This window comes from Gracilinanus agilis, chromosome 3 (genome assembly GCF_016433145.1).
Source record: "Gracilinanus agilis isolate LMUSP501 chromosome 3, AgileGrace, whole genome shotgun sequence".
Lineage (NCBI taxonomy): Eukaryota > Metazoa > Chordata > Mammalia > Didelphimorphia > Didelphidae > Gracilinanus > Gracilinanus agilis.
The window spans coordinates 541694741-541711559 of record NC_058132.1 but is presented as its reverse complement, the minus strand read 5'-3'; positions in this window follow the sequence as shown (position 1 = coordinate 541711559).

Below are 16819 nucleotides of genomic sequence, written 5' to 3'. Positions count from 1 at the left end.
TGTGTATAAGAGACAGAGAGAGAGAGAGAGAGAGAGAGAGAGAGAGAGAGAGAGAGAGAGAGAGAAGGAAAGCAAGGGCCAGATGGAGAGGCCAGAATGTCCATGGATTCTATTTATTATAACTGAGATAAAGACTTTTATAGAGTGAAGTGCTAGCACTACACCATTCTTGCGGGGGGTGTTACTTTCCCACAGAATATTGTTTATGAAATGACTTCACACAAGAACATTAGGAGGGTTTGTAAGCAAGTTGAGAGAGACTGTTAATCTATCCCACATATCTTGGGAGAAGGAAGGGTTGGTTCAGTTCATGACATTACAAGCATTCCTCAAAACAAGGAAGGACTCAGGGTTTCATAATGATCATATCAGGGGAGGAATCACTATCTAATCTATGTTACAGCCTAAAGAACAGCTATAGCTATGAGACTGGCCTTGCAAAGCATCTCATACTTACAGGCATGTCTTTTTTGGATGCTTTTCCTCAGTGGGCCTGATTTGTGCTAGATACCTCTATATATTCCCTTTTTATTTAAAAAAAGCTATATTAAATACACAGAATTCTTAACATTGTTAACAGTGAGTACAATAAATCATAATGATAGCAAAAATACATATAGTGATTATAACAAAAACAAGAATAATATGTATTAAAATCTACTTTTTCAAAAAATTTTGACTTAAAACATTGAGTATTAAATGTGCTATTGCTTTTGTGTTTACATTAAAAACCTTTCTTCTTTAATAACATGATTTATTGCAAAATAAATCTTGTATGTCCATTGAAATATTACTGGAGTGCTATTCTCCAAGAATCCCTTTTCAATAGTTATAGAATGGAGTATGTCAACAAAAGCCACCAATACTTTCTAACAGAAAATTTCCAAATCATTCACCATATTCCATGTCCAGTTCTTCTATCACTGACCCATCTTGCCTTAGGTTGCAACTTTAAACAAGATTTCAGCACATATTCTTGTGTATTTAAGTGAGAAGGGGTCCTGGTGGCTAAGGCTGACAAATTATATGTTCTAGAAGTCAAGTCATTACACAATGTATTAATTGTACTTCTCATAGTAGTAAAAAATTATCAATCATTATTGTCAAAATATGTCAAGGGTCTCACATAAGATACAATAGGTAGGTAAGCCCAACAACTGTCAAAAATATTATTTCATGTCTTTAAGTCTGTACCCTGTGTGTAGTTTTGTGTGTTAAGGCTTTGGCTTGGTCCCATGTGGACATCTCTGCTTCTCTTGTCCTCTTCTTCATTGATCTGTGGTAACCTCTTCCTGGCTGGTGGTCTCTCAGCTCAAGTCTCCTCAGTCCTTCTGTAAGAGGAACAGACTGGAATATTCTTCTGAGTTACACATGCAAGCTTCTCAGATACCTCTGAAAAAATACAATCCACCTATATGTTCCATAGTGAATTGGAATCTTGTCATTAATTGGTTAAAATGTCCTCCTATATAACACAGTCTCCACTGCTTTTTGAGTCATGAGAATGTCTCATAGCAGCATTTAGATTGTTCTCTTTAAAATTTTAGTGTGTCTGCTGGGTTTGTACCCCAAAGAAATAATAAGGGAAAAGATTTACAAAAAATATTTATAGTTGTGCTCTTTGTGTTGGCAAAACATTGAAAATTAGGGGGTGTCCATTGAATGGGGAATGGCTCAATAAATTGTGGTATATGTTTGTGAAGGAATATTATACTTAAAGGAATAAATAACTGGATGAATTCCATGTGAACTGGAATGATCTCCAGGAATTGATGCAGAGCAAAAGAAGCAGAACCAGGAGAACGTTGTATACAGAGACTGATACACTGTGGCACAATCAAATGTATTAGACTTTTCTACCAGCAGCAATGCAATGGTACAGGACAATCTAGAGTAACTTATGAGAAAGAACCCTATATACAACCAGAGGAAGTCTTGTGAAATCAGAAATGCATTAGAATAATATATGATCAATCACATAGTATGATAGAGATGTGATTAGGGTTTTATGTTAAAGGATCACTCTACTACAAATATGAATAATATGGAAATAGGTTTTCAACAATGATATATGGATAACCCAATGGAACTACTTGTTGGCTTTGGGAGGGAGGAGGAAAATGCAGGAGGGGGGATCTTGAATCATTTAACCATGAGAAAATATTCTAAAAAACCCCTGAAAAATAAAAATTTACTATCTTTATGACCCTGGGCAAGTGATTTAATTTCTCTTACCTTCAGTTTCTTATACATAAAACTGGATATGATAATAGGTCACACTTTCAAAGATTGACATTTGTATCAAAAGAGATAGATAGCATATGTAAAGTGCTTTTTAAATCTTAAATATATACATATATACATATATAACATATCTATAATCAAATAACTATATAAAGGCTAAAAAATTTAGTGTGAATATAACATAGTCTTGGAGGGAATCTAATCATCTTCCCCCTTATTACTTAAAAAAATATCCTAGTGAGGTGATTCCCATAAACCTTTTTTCTAAAATGACAAAAAACTTACACATTACAGTTGAGAGAAGAACTTATTCATTTTAGTGTTGATTTCATTCTTATATAACACATAATCTTAAATCATGCTTCCTGTTTTTTGCTTACTTTATCTGATCTGCTTCAATAAATGCAAATTCCTTCAGCTTCTCTATATAGTAAAAAGTCTATATCTTTAATATCTTATTTATTTTTGCCTTACCATGAATGATAAAATCTTCCTTTCTTAAATTCTTATGAAATTAGTTCATGATAACATTGGTTTACTTCTCTAAAAAAATCTTTAATCGTTGATTCCTAATTGTCTTTTCTGGCTGCTTTTCCTCAATAGGATTGCTTTATCCTAAATACCTCTATAGTGGTATCCTAAATACCTGCCAAGATCATATAAGCAGCATGTGACAAATTCAGGACTTGAACCCTAAGCTGACTCTCTCTATATCCACCATATCATATTATCTCTGACTTGTCTTTATGGCAAAGCACCCATATAGAATTTAGCAAAGGTTATATATGGTGTTTATAATGTGTCTTCTTTTATTCGTTATTGTTAATATATTTCCCAGACATTTTGGCATGTTTCCTCACTCTTTCAATTCCCAAAGTTGTATATGTGTGTAAGTATTTATGTATGTGTGTATATATGTGTGTGTGTGTGTATGTGTGTGTGTGTGTGTATGGGTATGTGTATTGTAAAGGTTTAACAAATTTCTCATGTCTTTTATGATGTTAATAATTGTCCTCGAACATTAAAATTAATCTGATAAATCCCTGACACATGGTTTGGAATTTCTGCACAAGAACATTTCAAGGTCAGCAAATCCCTACAGCAAACAGTAAGTTACATTTTATCAAAGATAAAATCTGGTTTATATTCCAACTAGTTGATGAACATCTCTTATTTCTCAACAGACATTTTCCCATATTGCTCAACCTCAGAAATTTCCTACCATTCTGTGGTCAATAATTATGGGAATTATTTTTTTTCTTATAAATTATTAAAACTAAAGGATCTTTACATAAAAATAACAAATAATTCTTTTACACATATGATACCATCTGACTATAATTTTCCTAGAGTTCCATAAAATCAAATGTACATGCCCTACCACTTTGCTGCTTTGAATTTTTTTTCCTTTTTAACCAAATTTCCATAGTTAAAGGAAAACCACCCATAACTAAATGGTACCTTAAAAACAAAACAAAACAAAACAAACAAAAGCAGTGTCTTGTCTTGCAACCAAGAACTCCAAGAAAAGAAAGGCCAAATCCTTTTCAGTCACAATGCCAAGAATTCACTTTCTTTTAAAAAAGGTTAATTGTTTTTAAAAGTAGCTTTTATCCCACCACCATGAAAAGAAGGGAGCTTCAGAAATGAAAATTGGTTAAGAGAAATTGCTGACTACATGAGACTAGATTGAGCTGAGACATACTGGGATTCTGTAGGGATCGTATTTCAGTTCAAACCTGAAAGGCAGAAGAGGCACTCTCAAATCACACAAACTTTTGCAATTAACTGTCAACTTTAGAACCAAACAAGCAACAACTACATTACTATAAAAAACCAATCAGGCAAACAACTCTGCAGCAAAGATACTTATATTCATTGAGAAAGAAGTCACATGCACACACTTGTGGTGTGTGTGTGTGTGTGTGTGTGTGTGTGTGTGTGTGTGTGTGTGTGTTATATACTAAAACCTGAGCAGGAGGGATTACACTTTTTATAATGTTTCAAGAAAAAGGGGAGGGTTTTTTTTAGGGTTGAGCAATATGGGAAAAGGTTTACGAAAAAGAGGGAATGCTTGTCAACTACTTGGAATGTAAATTGGGATGTAACTTTGAACAGATAACTTGCTGTTATCTATGAGAACTTGCTTACTTTGAAATGTTCTTATGCAGTACTTGCAAAACATGTGTCAAAGCTTTATCTGATTAACCTTGATGTTCCAGGGCAATTATTAACCTCAAAAAAGCCATTACAAACTTGTAAAGCCTTGACATTTTTGATGGGCATGTATAAACTTAAATCTCTAGATTATGATTATAATTGATTTGTCAATTCCTAATTTGCTGTTCTTGTAATTCTATTCTTAAGAAGAACAGAACCACAAGATTTCAGATGGATTTTATATCCGTTAGTTATTGAAGAAGCATTAGAGAAGTAATATTTATATAAAGATTTTTGTAAAAGATTTTAGCAGGAACATCTGACAGTTCTCCACAAGTTACTTGAACTAAAGAAGTAAATCTACTAGATAGTAGATGTATCCCTGAATATCCAAGAGAAGATGTATTTAAAGATCAAATAACCACAGAGAATATCTGATATCCAAGATAAAAAATTGGGGAAATGTGGGAAGGGCTATTAAATTCAAAAAGACTTGATGTCAACTTTGATTTTCATTATTGTGTTGCTTTGGCTTTTTTTCTTTACTCATATATTAGACTCCTATATATTTTTGATATTCTAATGAGTACTGTGTAAGGATACACACAATGGATTGTAATCAAAAGTGAAAATAACCCCTCAGTCAAAATGGGGTGAATGTCAAAGGTTAGTAAATTTCTAAAGGCTTTTGTGATGTTTATAATTCCTCTGGAACATCAGGATTAATCAGATAAAGCAGTGTCATGTGCCTTGGAAGTTATGCACTAGAACATTTCAAGGTCATCAAATTCCTGCAGATAACAACAAGACATATGTTATCAAAGTTACACCCTGTTTTACATTTCAAGTAGTTGATAAGCATCACTTGTTTGGGGTCAAAAGTTTTCCCACATTGCTTAATCCTAGAAATGCACTAATTCTTTTCTTGAAATACTATAAAAACTGTAATCTTCTTTTCACACTTGAGTCTATCCAAATCACACACATGTACGTATGACTTCTCTCTCAATGGAAAAAAAAAATCATTGTGGCAAAATTGTTTCCCTAGTTGATTCTGTAGTGGGGTAAAAAAAATCACTTACTTCTCTGTAAGCCTCACACATCCTATAAGAGAGAGTACATAAATATAAATATTTCTAAATTTGTTGAATTTTTATATTGTCTTCCTCTCCTTCACTTAGTATTATTCTTCTCCAATGACAGATCAGTCTGGCAAAAAACCCAAACTTATTTATTTATGTGTGGGGAGAGTATGTATATATGAATACATAAATACATTTATTTGCATAGGTATACATGCATATATATGCATACTTCCATAGATCTATATATTTAATTATATGTGTGTACGTGTGTATACACACATATATATATAGTAAAGTAAAATACAATTTACATTATAATTACCAAATGAGTAGTTTTCAATAACTTCTACTATACATTTATAATATGCATATGCACACATTGATATTCATATTTATATCTACTTCCTGTTTGTGTCATTAATACTGTATATGTATATATAAATGTGTGTACACATGTCTAAATATATGTGTATACATATGCATATTTCAGAGAAAGGACTCTGTTATATGTATATTTTATATACACATTTTATATATCAGAGGCAGGATTTGAAGCTCTGTGTATTATTTTAAGCCAAATCAAATATACTAAGTCCTAACATTCAGTCCTTTATTGACACATATTTTCTGTGATTCTAAAGGAAGTTTCAATTTCTCAGTGTTGTTGGTAATTCTCTAAAATTATTGGCTACTCTGAAGTTGCCAACCTGGACTAAGATCCTCATAACTTTCTATACACATTTTATGGAAATTAAAGTTATGTTCTAAATTTGTCCTTTTGAAATAGTGGAAATGGTTGACCTATCATTAATTGACTAGCTCTGAACTCCCAAAGCAGTTTATTAATGAACTGAAAAAAAAGGTAATTTCCAGAAGTTCTGACTTCTCTGTGTCCCTGTTTCTCTATATCTTTTATGCTTCTACCTATCTATCTCTTTCCATTTCTATATCTGTCTCACTCTCTATATATGTCTCTGTCTCCTAATCTGTGTCTGTGTCTGTGCCTGTATATGTGGGTCTTTTTCTCTCTCTATCTCTGTTTTCCTTTCGCTCTATGACTTTGTGTCTACATTTGTGTATATCTTTCCATTTCTGTCTGATTTCCTCTATCTCCCTTCTTTGAGTCTCACTGTCTTTCTGTGTCTGGATAGCCATCTTCTCTCTTACTGATCTCATGAGCATCAACAATATCTATTCAATATTGACACATTTTTATAGTAGCAAATAATAATAGAAAACCATAAATAAATATTTACATGTTATTACCAATGAATGTTCTGATTTTAGAAAGTGTGGAGGAAAACCATGAAGAAGATTTGTTATAAAATATACTGACGTTTTTCTCCTCAACTCTGGAAAACAGTTGTCTCAGGATGGTAAGTTAAGTCTCTCAGGAATTTCCTTCAAACTGTCTCCAATAAATTAAACTCACTTATCTCACAAAGTCTCTTAGGGTTCTTTCATAGATGACAGCTTATACTCAAAGCGCTCTCCAGAACTCCTCACAGATGACTGTCAACTCCCTGAATCCCAGTCTCTTACAGTAAGTAATAAAAGCTAAATGTCTTAGCCCCAGTCTCTCAAAAGATGGCAGTTAACTTGGAGTTTTTTTTTTTTCTCAGAAAATGACAGGTTTTAATTTTTCCCATGGTTCTGCACTCACTCTTTCAGTCATTACAATTAACCTTCAGTTCTACAAAATTCACTTACTTTTTTTTAATTGGACATTTATTAATATTCGTTTTTAACCTTTTTACATACTTTATGCCCCTACATTCCCCTTCACCCCACGCTTCCCCCCACCCATGGCCAACGCACATTTCCACTTGTTGTAACATGTGTCCTTGTTCAGGGTCTATTTCCCATTCATGTCCACCTCAGCCCATGCATTCAAGCAATTGTTTATCTTATATGTTTCCTCTCCTGCAGTCCTTCCTCTGAATGTGGGTAGCACCTTTACCATAAATCCCTCAGAGCTGTCTTGTGTCATTGCAGTGCTGTTGGTACAGGAGCCCATTACATTCGATTTTACCATAGTATATCAGTCTCTGTGTACAATGTTTTTCTGGCTCTGCTCCTTTGGCTCTGCATCAGTTCCTGGAGGTCTCTCCAATTTGCATGGAATTCCTCCAGTTTATTATTCCTTTTAGCACAATAGTATTCCATCACCCGCATATACCACAATTTGTTCAGCCATTCCCCAATTGAAGGACATACCCTCATTTTCCAGTTTTTTGCCACTACAAAACGTGCAGCTATAAATATTTTCGTACAAGTCTGTTTATCTATGTTCACTTTGGGGTACAAACCCAGCAATGGTATGGTTGGATCAAAGGGCAGGCATTCTTTTATAGCCCTTTGGGCATAGTTCCAAATGGCCAGCCAGAATGGTCGGATCAGTTCACAACTCCACCAGCAATGCATTAATGTCAAAATCATTTCATTTACATTTTGTAATTTTCTCTAACTCTTGCTTGGTTTTAAAATCTTTCCTTTCCCAGAGATCTGACAAGTATACTATTCTGTGTTCACTTAACTTATTTATAGTTTCCCTCTTTATATTCAAGTCATTCACCCATTCTGAATTTATCTTGGTGTAGGGTGTGAGATGTTGATCTAAACCTAATCTCTCCCATATTGTTTTCCAAATTTCCCAGCAGTTTTTGTCAAATAGTGGATTCATGTCCCAAAAGTTGGGCTCTTTGGGTTTATCATACACTGTCTTGCTGATGTCATTTACCCCAAATCTATTCCATTGATCCTCCTCTCTGTCTCTTAGGCAGTACCATATTGTTTTGATGACTGCTGCTTTATAGTATAGTTTGATATCTGGTACTACTAGGCCCCCTTCCTTCACATTTTTTTTTTCATTATTTCCTTTGATATTCTTGATCTTTTGTTATTCCAAATGAAATTTGTTATAGTTTTTCCCAATTCAGTAAAGAAGTTTTTTGGTAATTTGATAGGTATGGCGCAAAATAGGTAAATTAATTTGGGTAGGATGTTCATTTTTATTATGTTAGCTCTTCCTACCCATGAACAGTTAATGGCTTTTGAATTGTTGAGGTCCAGTTTTATTTGTTTGGAAAGTGTTTTGTAGTTGTTTTCGTATAATAGCTGTGTTTGTTTTGTTAGATTGATTCCCAAGTATTTTATATTGTCTAGGGTGATTTTAAATGGTGTTTCTCTTTCTACCTCTTGCTGTTCTGATGTGTTGGAAGTGTATAGAAATGCTGATGATTTATGTGCATTTATTTTGTAACCAGCCTCTTAGTTGATTCTCTAGGATTTTTTAAGTATACCATCATATCATCTGAAAAGACTGATAGCTTAGTCTCCTCCTTGCCTATTTGGATACCTTCAATTTCTTTTTCTTCTCTAATTGCTATTGCTAGTGTTTCTAGTACTATGTTAAAAAATAGAGGTGATAATGGGCATCCTTGTTTTACCCCTGATCTTATTGGGAAGGCTTCTAATTTATCCCCATTGTATATAATGCTTGTTGATGGTTTTAGCTATATATTGTTTATTATTTTTAGGAAGGGTCCTTCTATTCCTATACTTTTCAATGTTTTCAATAGGAATGGATGCTGTATTTTGTCAAAGGCTTTTTCAGCATCTATTGAGATAATCATGTGGTTTTTGTTTGTTAGACTGTTGATATGGTCAATTATGTGGATGGTTTTCCTAATGTTGAACCATCTTTGCATTCCTGGTATAAATCCCACGTGATAATGTTGGATGACCTTCGTAATTACTTGCTGGAGTCTCTTTGCTAATATTCTATTTAAGATTTTTGCATCTATGTTTATTAGGGAGATTGGTCTACAGTTTTCTTTCTCTGTTTTTGGTCTACCTGGCTGGTACCATATTTGTGTCATGAAATGAATTTGGTAGGACTCCTTCTTTGCTTATCATATCAAATAATTTGTATAGTATTGGGATTAGTTGCTCTTTGAATGTCTGATAGAATTCACTTGTGAATCCATCAGGTCCTGGTGATTTTTTCTTAGGGAGTTCTTTAATGGCTTGTTCAATTTCTATTTCGGATATGGGATTATTTAGGTATTCTATTTCTTCTGCTGTTAATCTAGGCAATTTATATTTTTGTAAATATTCATCCATATCTCCTAAATTGTTATATTTGTAGCCATATAATTGGGCGAAATGGTTCTTAATGATTGCCTTAATTTCCCCTTCATTAGAGGTGAGGTCTCCCTTTTCATCTCTTATACTGTCGATTTGGTTTTCTTCTTTCCTTTTTCTTATTAGATTGACTAGTACTTTGTCTATTTTATCTGTTTTTTCAAAATACCAGCTTCTAGTCTTATTTATTAATTCAATAGTTCTTTTACTTTCGATTTGATTAATTTCTCCCTTAATTTTTAGTATTTCTAATTTAGTTTTCATCTGGGGGTTTTTTATTTGCTCGCTTTCTAATTTTTTGAGTTGCATGCCCAATTCATTAATCTCTGCCCTCCTTAATTTGTTAATATATGCACTCAAGGATATAAATTTCCCCCTGAGTACTGCCTTGGCCGCATCCCACAGAGTTTGGTAGGATGTCTCATCATTGTCATTCTCTTCAATGAAATTGTTGATGGTTTCTATGATTTCTTCTTTGACAATATGGTTTTGGAGAATCATATTGTTTAATTTCCAATTGGTTTTTGATTTGCCTGTCCAGGTGCCCTTACTAATTATTATTTTTATCACATTATGATCTGAGAAGTTTACATTTATTATATCTGCTCTTTTGCATTTGTTTGCCATGATTCTATGCCCTATCACATGGTCAATCTTTGTAAATGTACTATGTGCAGCTGAAAAGAAGGTGTATTCCTTTTTGTCCCTATTTATTTTTCTCCACATATCAATTAAATCTAATTTTTCTAGGACTTCATTCATCTCTCTTACCTCTTTCTTATTCATTTTTTGCTTTGATTTATCTAGATCTGAAAGAGGAATATTTAGATCTTCCACTAGTATGGTTTTACTATCTATTTCCTTCTTGAGCTCTGCCAGTTTCTCCTTTATGAATTTGGATGCTATACCACTTGGTGCATATATATTGAGCAGTGTTATTTCCTCATTGTTTATACTGACTTTAATCAGGATGTAATGACCTTCCCTGTCTTTTTTAATCATATCTATTTTTACTTTGGCTTTGTCAGAGATAATAATAGCCACTCCTCCCTTCTTTTTCTCATTTGATGCCCAAAAGATTTTGCTCATACCCTTAACCTTGAAATTGTGTGTGTCTACCCGCCTCGTATGTGTTTCTTGTAGACAACATATGGTGGGATTTTGGTTTCTAATCCACTCTGCTATTTGCTTCCATTTTATGAGAGAGTTCATCCCTTTCACATTCAGAGTTACAATTGTTAGTTGTGTATTCACTGACATTTTTGTATCCTCCCCTAGACCCACTCCTTCTTATTACACTATTTTCTTTTATACCAGTGGTTTGCTTTGAGCCGGTATCCCTTATCCCCTCCCTTGATTGACTTCCATTTCTGCCCCCTCCTTTGTTGTTCCCCTCTTGTTTTTTTTTAAAGACCAAATAAATTCCCTTCCCCTTCTTCTCCCCTCCCTTTTTTGGCCTCCCCTCTGCCCTGCTCCCTTTGGTTTATCCCTTCTGACTTTCTTAGTAGGGTTAGATAGAGTTTTTTATCCGGATGGATAATAAAGCTACTCTTCCTTCTCCAGGTTGATTACACTGAGAGTAAGGTTTGATTATGCTCTCTTCCTCTCCTTCTTATGATATTATTCATCCCCTCCCCTTCCCATGCCCTCTTTGTGTGTAATAGAATATCTTATTTTTCATATTTACTCAGATTTTTCTTGGTGTCCCCTACTATTCCCCCCTCTTTCCCACCCTCCATGTCTTCTTAGACCATTTAGTATCCTGTCCTCTCCCTATGAATTATTCTTCTGGTTGCTATAAGAGTGAATATTATAATAGTGTATAGAGTTCACTACAGAGAATTATACATAGCATTTCTCCACCTAGTAATACAGATAATTAGATCTTATTTATGCCATTAAAGAGTCAAGCTTAAAAGACTATGAGTTTTCTTTCTTTTCCATCTGTTTCTTATTTACCTTTTCATCTTTCTCTTGATATTTGTGGTTGAGTGTCAAACTTTCCATTTAGTCCCGGTCTCTTTTGTGCAAAAACTTGGAATTCTTCAATTTTGTTGAATGCCCATACTTTCCCCTGAAAGTATATGGTTAGTTTCGCTGGGTAGTTGATTCGTGGCTGAAGGCCCAGCTCTCTTGCCTTTCTGAATATTGTATTCCATGCCTTGCAGTCTTTTAGCGTGGAGGCTGCCAGATCCTGTGTGATCCTTATTGGTGCTCTTTGATATTTGAATTGTCTCTTTCTGGCTTCTTGTAAGATTTTTTCTTTAATTTGAAAGCTCTTCAATTTCTCTATTATAATTCTGGGTTTTGACTTTTCTGGGTCCAGTGTAGAGGGTGTTCTATGGATCCTTTCAATGTCTATATTGCCCTCTTTTTGTAGGACTTCAGGGCAATTTTGCTGAATAATTTCTTTTAGTATGGAGTCCAGGTTTCTCTTAATTTTTTGTTTTTCTGGAAGACCAATTATTCTCAAATTGTCTCTTCTAGACCGGTTTTCTGGGTCTGTCACTCTCTCATTGAGATATTTCATATTTCCTTCTATTTTTTCACTCTTTTGACATTGTTTTATTTGTTCTTGTTGTCTTGAGAGATCATTAGCTTCTAATTGCTCAATTCTAGCCTTTAGGGACTGGTTTTCGCCTCTAAACTTTTCGTTTTCACCTCTAAACTTTTCGTTTTCAGCTATGATCTTTTGGTTTACTTTTTCAATCTGGTTCACTTTGCTTATCAGTTCATTTGATTTCTGAGCCTCACTTTCCAATTGCAAGATTCTACCTTTTAAACTGTTATTTTCTTGCTAGATCTCTTACATCTTCCATTGGTTTCTAAATGTTCGATTCTAGCCTTTAAGGACTAGTTTTTGGCTTTAATGTTTTGGTTTCAGCTTTAATGTTTTGGTTTTTGGCTTTAATGTTTTGGTTTTCAGCTATAATTTTTTAGTTTTCCTTTTCAATCTCGTCATTTTTGGTCTTCAGTTGTCTTGTCTCACTTTCCAATTGCGAAATTCTGCCTTTTAAACTGTTATTTTCTTGCCAGATTTCTTCCATCTTCCTAAGCATTTCATTTTTAAACTCTTCCATAGCTTGTGACCAGCTTTCATTTTTTGGGGGTGGTTTGGATTTTTGTTTTCCCTCATCTGTTGTCTGGATTTTCTCTGTGTAGAAGTTTTCCAGTGTTCCATAGTTTCTCTTGATAGTCTTTTTCTTCTGGACTTCCTTATTGCTGGCCATTGTTAGCCCTGCCCCTTTTCAATTTTGTCTTTGCACTCAGGGTCTGCCTGCGCCTTGCAAGCTCCGGGGGGCTCTGGTCTCCTTGTCCTCGGGGTCAGGCCTCCTGGTAGACCCACGGTCTGCACCTCTGCCCGAGGTTCCTTCAGCAGTCTTTGGGGCAGCTTCCACTGCCACTCTGGGTCTGCACGGGGTCCTCACTTGGACTGGAGGTCCAAGCCTGGGCTGGAGATCATTATTCAAGCCTAGGCGCTGCCTTTGCCTGTGCAGATGCTCTTAGGGCACTGCCTTCACCCCCGCAGAAGGTAGTGAAAGTCCATGGGCTGGAGATCTTCATTCACACCTGAGGCGATGCCTTCAGCACTTGGGAAAGGCCCCAGGAGGTGGCTTCACCCACGTGGATGCTTGGGGAAAGTCCGTGTGTTCCCCCCCCCCCCCCCCCCGCACTTGGGGTCCCTCTTCTTGCAGCACACAAGTACAAGCCCTGGGGCTGCCAGTGATTATCTGGTTGCCCCAGTCCTGTTTTCACACTTGTGTGTTGGCATTGTGCGAGGTGTGCAGTGTGGGGGTGGGGGAGGGGCTTCTTCCTCTGCCATTTTAGTGAGAGCTGTTTCACCCCTTTATAGTGTGGAAATGCCCCGTTTCTGCGTACCTTCACTGCTGCGCCCTGTTGTGGGGTTCCTTTGTTCCTCTGGACTCATTTTTATTTCCCCTTGAGGAGTCCTGTATGCTTTGGTCAGGAGAGATCGAGCAGCTGCTCCTTACTCTGCCGCCATCTTAACCAGAAGTCATTTACTTACTTTTTGAACGTGTAATCATCTTGTTGAGATCTAATAAAACTAGTGCCCCATATACATGGAAATAAACTTGTGCAAATATGTATATAACAAGTTGGATAGATAATACAGATCCGTAGTCTTAGGTTTTATAACTAATTGTCCCATAGAGAATATAGCTGGGGTATTAACTCTATCCTTTAACTGCTACTGAATTTATTTTTGTTCAGTCATGTTCAATTCTTCATGGTCCCATTTGTTGTTTTCTTGGAATAGATTCTACAGTGGTTTTTTCTTCCCCAGCACATTTTTTCCCCCAAACATTTATTAATATTCATTTTTAACATGCTTACATGATTCATGCTCCTCCTTTCCCCTTCACCCCCCGCACTCCCCCCACCCATGGCCGTTGCACATTTCCACTAGTTTTGTCATGTGTCCTTGATCAAGACCAATTTCCAAATTGTTTGGAGTTGCATTGATGTGGTAGTTTCGAGTTCACACCCTCAATCATGTCCACCCCGACCCATGCATTCAAGCAGTTCTTTTTCTTACATGTTTCCTCTCCTGCAGTCCTTCCTCTGAATGTGGGCAGCGTTCTTTACCATAAATCCCTCTGAATTGTCCTGGGTCACTGTATTGCTGCTGGTACAGAGGTCCATTACATTCAATTTTACCATAGTATATCAGTCTCTGTGTATAGAGTTCTTCTGGCTCTGCTCCTTTCGCTCTGCATCTGTTCCCGGAGGTCTCTCCAGTTCGCCTGGAACTCCTCCAGTTTATTATTCCTTTTAGCACAATAGTATTCCATGACCCACATATACCACAGTTTTTTCAGCCATTCCCCAATTGAAGGACATACCCACCTTTTCCAATTTGTTGCCACCACAAAAAGAGCAGCTATAAATATTTTCGTACAAGTCTGTTTATCTATGATCTCTTTGGGGTACAAATCTAGCAATGCTATGGCTGGATCGAAAGGGCAGGCATCCTTTTTTTTTTGTATTTTTTTTAAAACCTTGTACTTTTGGTGTATTGTCTCATAGGTGGAAGATTGGAAAGGGTGGGCAATGGGGGTCAAGTGACCTGCCCAGGGTCACACAGCTGGGAAGTGCCTGAGGCCAGGTTTGAACCTAGGACCTCCTGTCTCTGGTTTGACTCAGGCAGGCATTCTTTTATAGCCCTTTGAGCATGATTCCAAATTGCCAGCCAGAATGGCTGGATTAGTTCACAGCTCCACCAGCAATGCATTAATGTCCCAATTTTGCCACATCCCCTCCAACATTCATTACTCTCCCCTTCTTTCATTTTAGCCAAACTGCTAGGTGTGAGGTGATACCTCAGAGTTGTTTTGATTTGCATTTCTCTAATTATTAGAGATTTGGAACACTTTCTCATGTGCTTATTGACACTTTTGATTTCTTGACCTGAAAATTGCCTATTCATGTCTCTTGCCCATTTATCAATTAGGGAATGGCTTGATTTTTTTATACAATTGCTTTAACTCCTTGTATATTTGAGTAATTAGACCCCTGTCAGAGTTTTTCGTTATAAAGATTTTTTCCCAATTTGTTGTTTCCCTTCTGATTTTGACTACATTGTTTTTGTTTGTACAAAAACTTTTTAGTTTAATATAATCAAAACCACTTAATTTACATTTTGTAATTTTCTCTAACTCTTGCTTGGTTTTAAAGTCTTTCCTTTCCCACAGATCTGACAAGTAAACTATTCTGTGTTCACTTAACTTGTTTATAGTTTCCCTCTTTAAATCCAAGTCGTTCACCCATTCTGAATTTATCTTGGTGTAGCCTGTGAGATGTTGATCTAAACCTAATTTCTCCCATATTGTTTTCCAAATTTCCCAGCAGTTTTTGTCAAATAGTGGATTCATGTCCCAAAAGTTGGGCTCTTTGGGTTTATCGTACACTGTCTCGCTGATGTCATTTACCCCAAGTCTATTCCATTGATCCTCCTCTCTATCTCTTAGCCAGTACCATAATGTTTTGATGACTGCTGCTTTATAGTATAGCTTAATATCTGGTACTGCTAGGCCCCCTTCCTTCACATTTTTTTTCATTACTTCCCTTGATATGCTTGATCTTTTGTTATTCCAAATGAAATTTGTTATAATTTTTTCTAATTCAGTAAAGAAATTTTTTGGTAGGTTGATAGGTATGGTGCTAAATAGGTAAATTAATTTGCGTAGAATTGTCATTTTTATTATGTTAGCTCATCCTACCCATGAGCAATCAATGGCTTTCAAATTGTTTAGATCCAGTTTTATTTGTTTGGAAAGTGTTTTGTAGTTGTGTTCATATAATTGCTGTGTTTCTTTTGGTAGGTAGATTCCTAAGTATTTTATATTGTCTAGGGTGATTTTAAATGGTGTTTCTCTTTCTACTTCTTGCTGCTCTAGTGTGTTAGAAATGTATAGAAATGCTGATGATTTATGTGCATTTATTTTGTATCCTGCAACTTTGCTAAAGTTGTTGATTATTTCTATAAGCTTCTTAGTTGATTCTCTAGAATTTTTTAAGTAGACCATCATATCATCTGCAAAGAGTGATAGCTTAGTCTCCTCCTTGCCTATTTTGATACCTTGAATTTCTTTTTCTTTTCTAATTGCAACTGCTAGTGTTTCTAGTACAATGTTAAAAAATAGAGGTGACAATGGGCATCCTTGTTTTACTCCTGATCTTATTGGGAAGGCTTCTAATTTATCCCCATTGTATATGATGTTTGTTGATGGTTTTTGGTATATACTGTTTATTATTTTTAGGAAAGGTCCTTCTATTCCTATACTTTTCAGTGTTTTCAATAGGAATGGATGCTGTATTTTGTCAAAGGCTTTTTCAGCATCTATTGAGATAATCATGTGATTTTTGTTTGTTAGACTGTTGATATGGTCAATTATGTGGATGGTTTTCCTAATGTTGAACCAACCTTGCATTCCTGGTATAAATCCCACGTGATCATGGTGGATGGTCTTCTTAATTACTTGCTGGAGTCTCTTTGCTAGTATTCTAGTTAAGATTTTTGCATCTATGTTCATTAGGGAGATTGGTCTGTAGTTTTCTTTCTCTGTTTTTGATCTCCCTGGCTTTGGAATCAGTACCATATTTGTGTCATAAAAAGAATTTGGTAGGACTCCTTCTTTGCTTATCATATCAAATAATTTGTA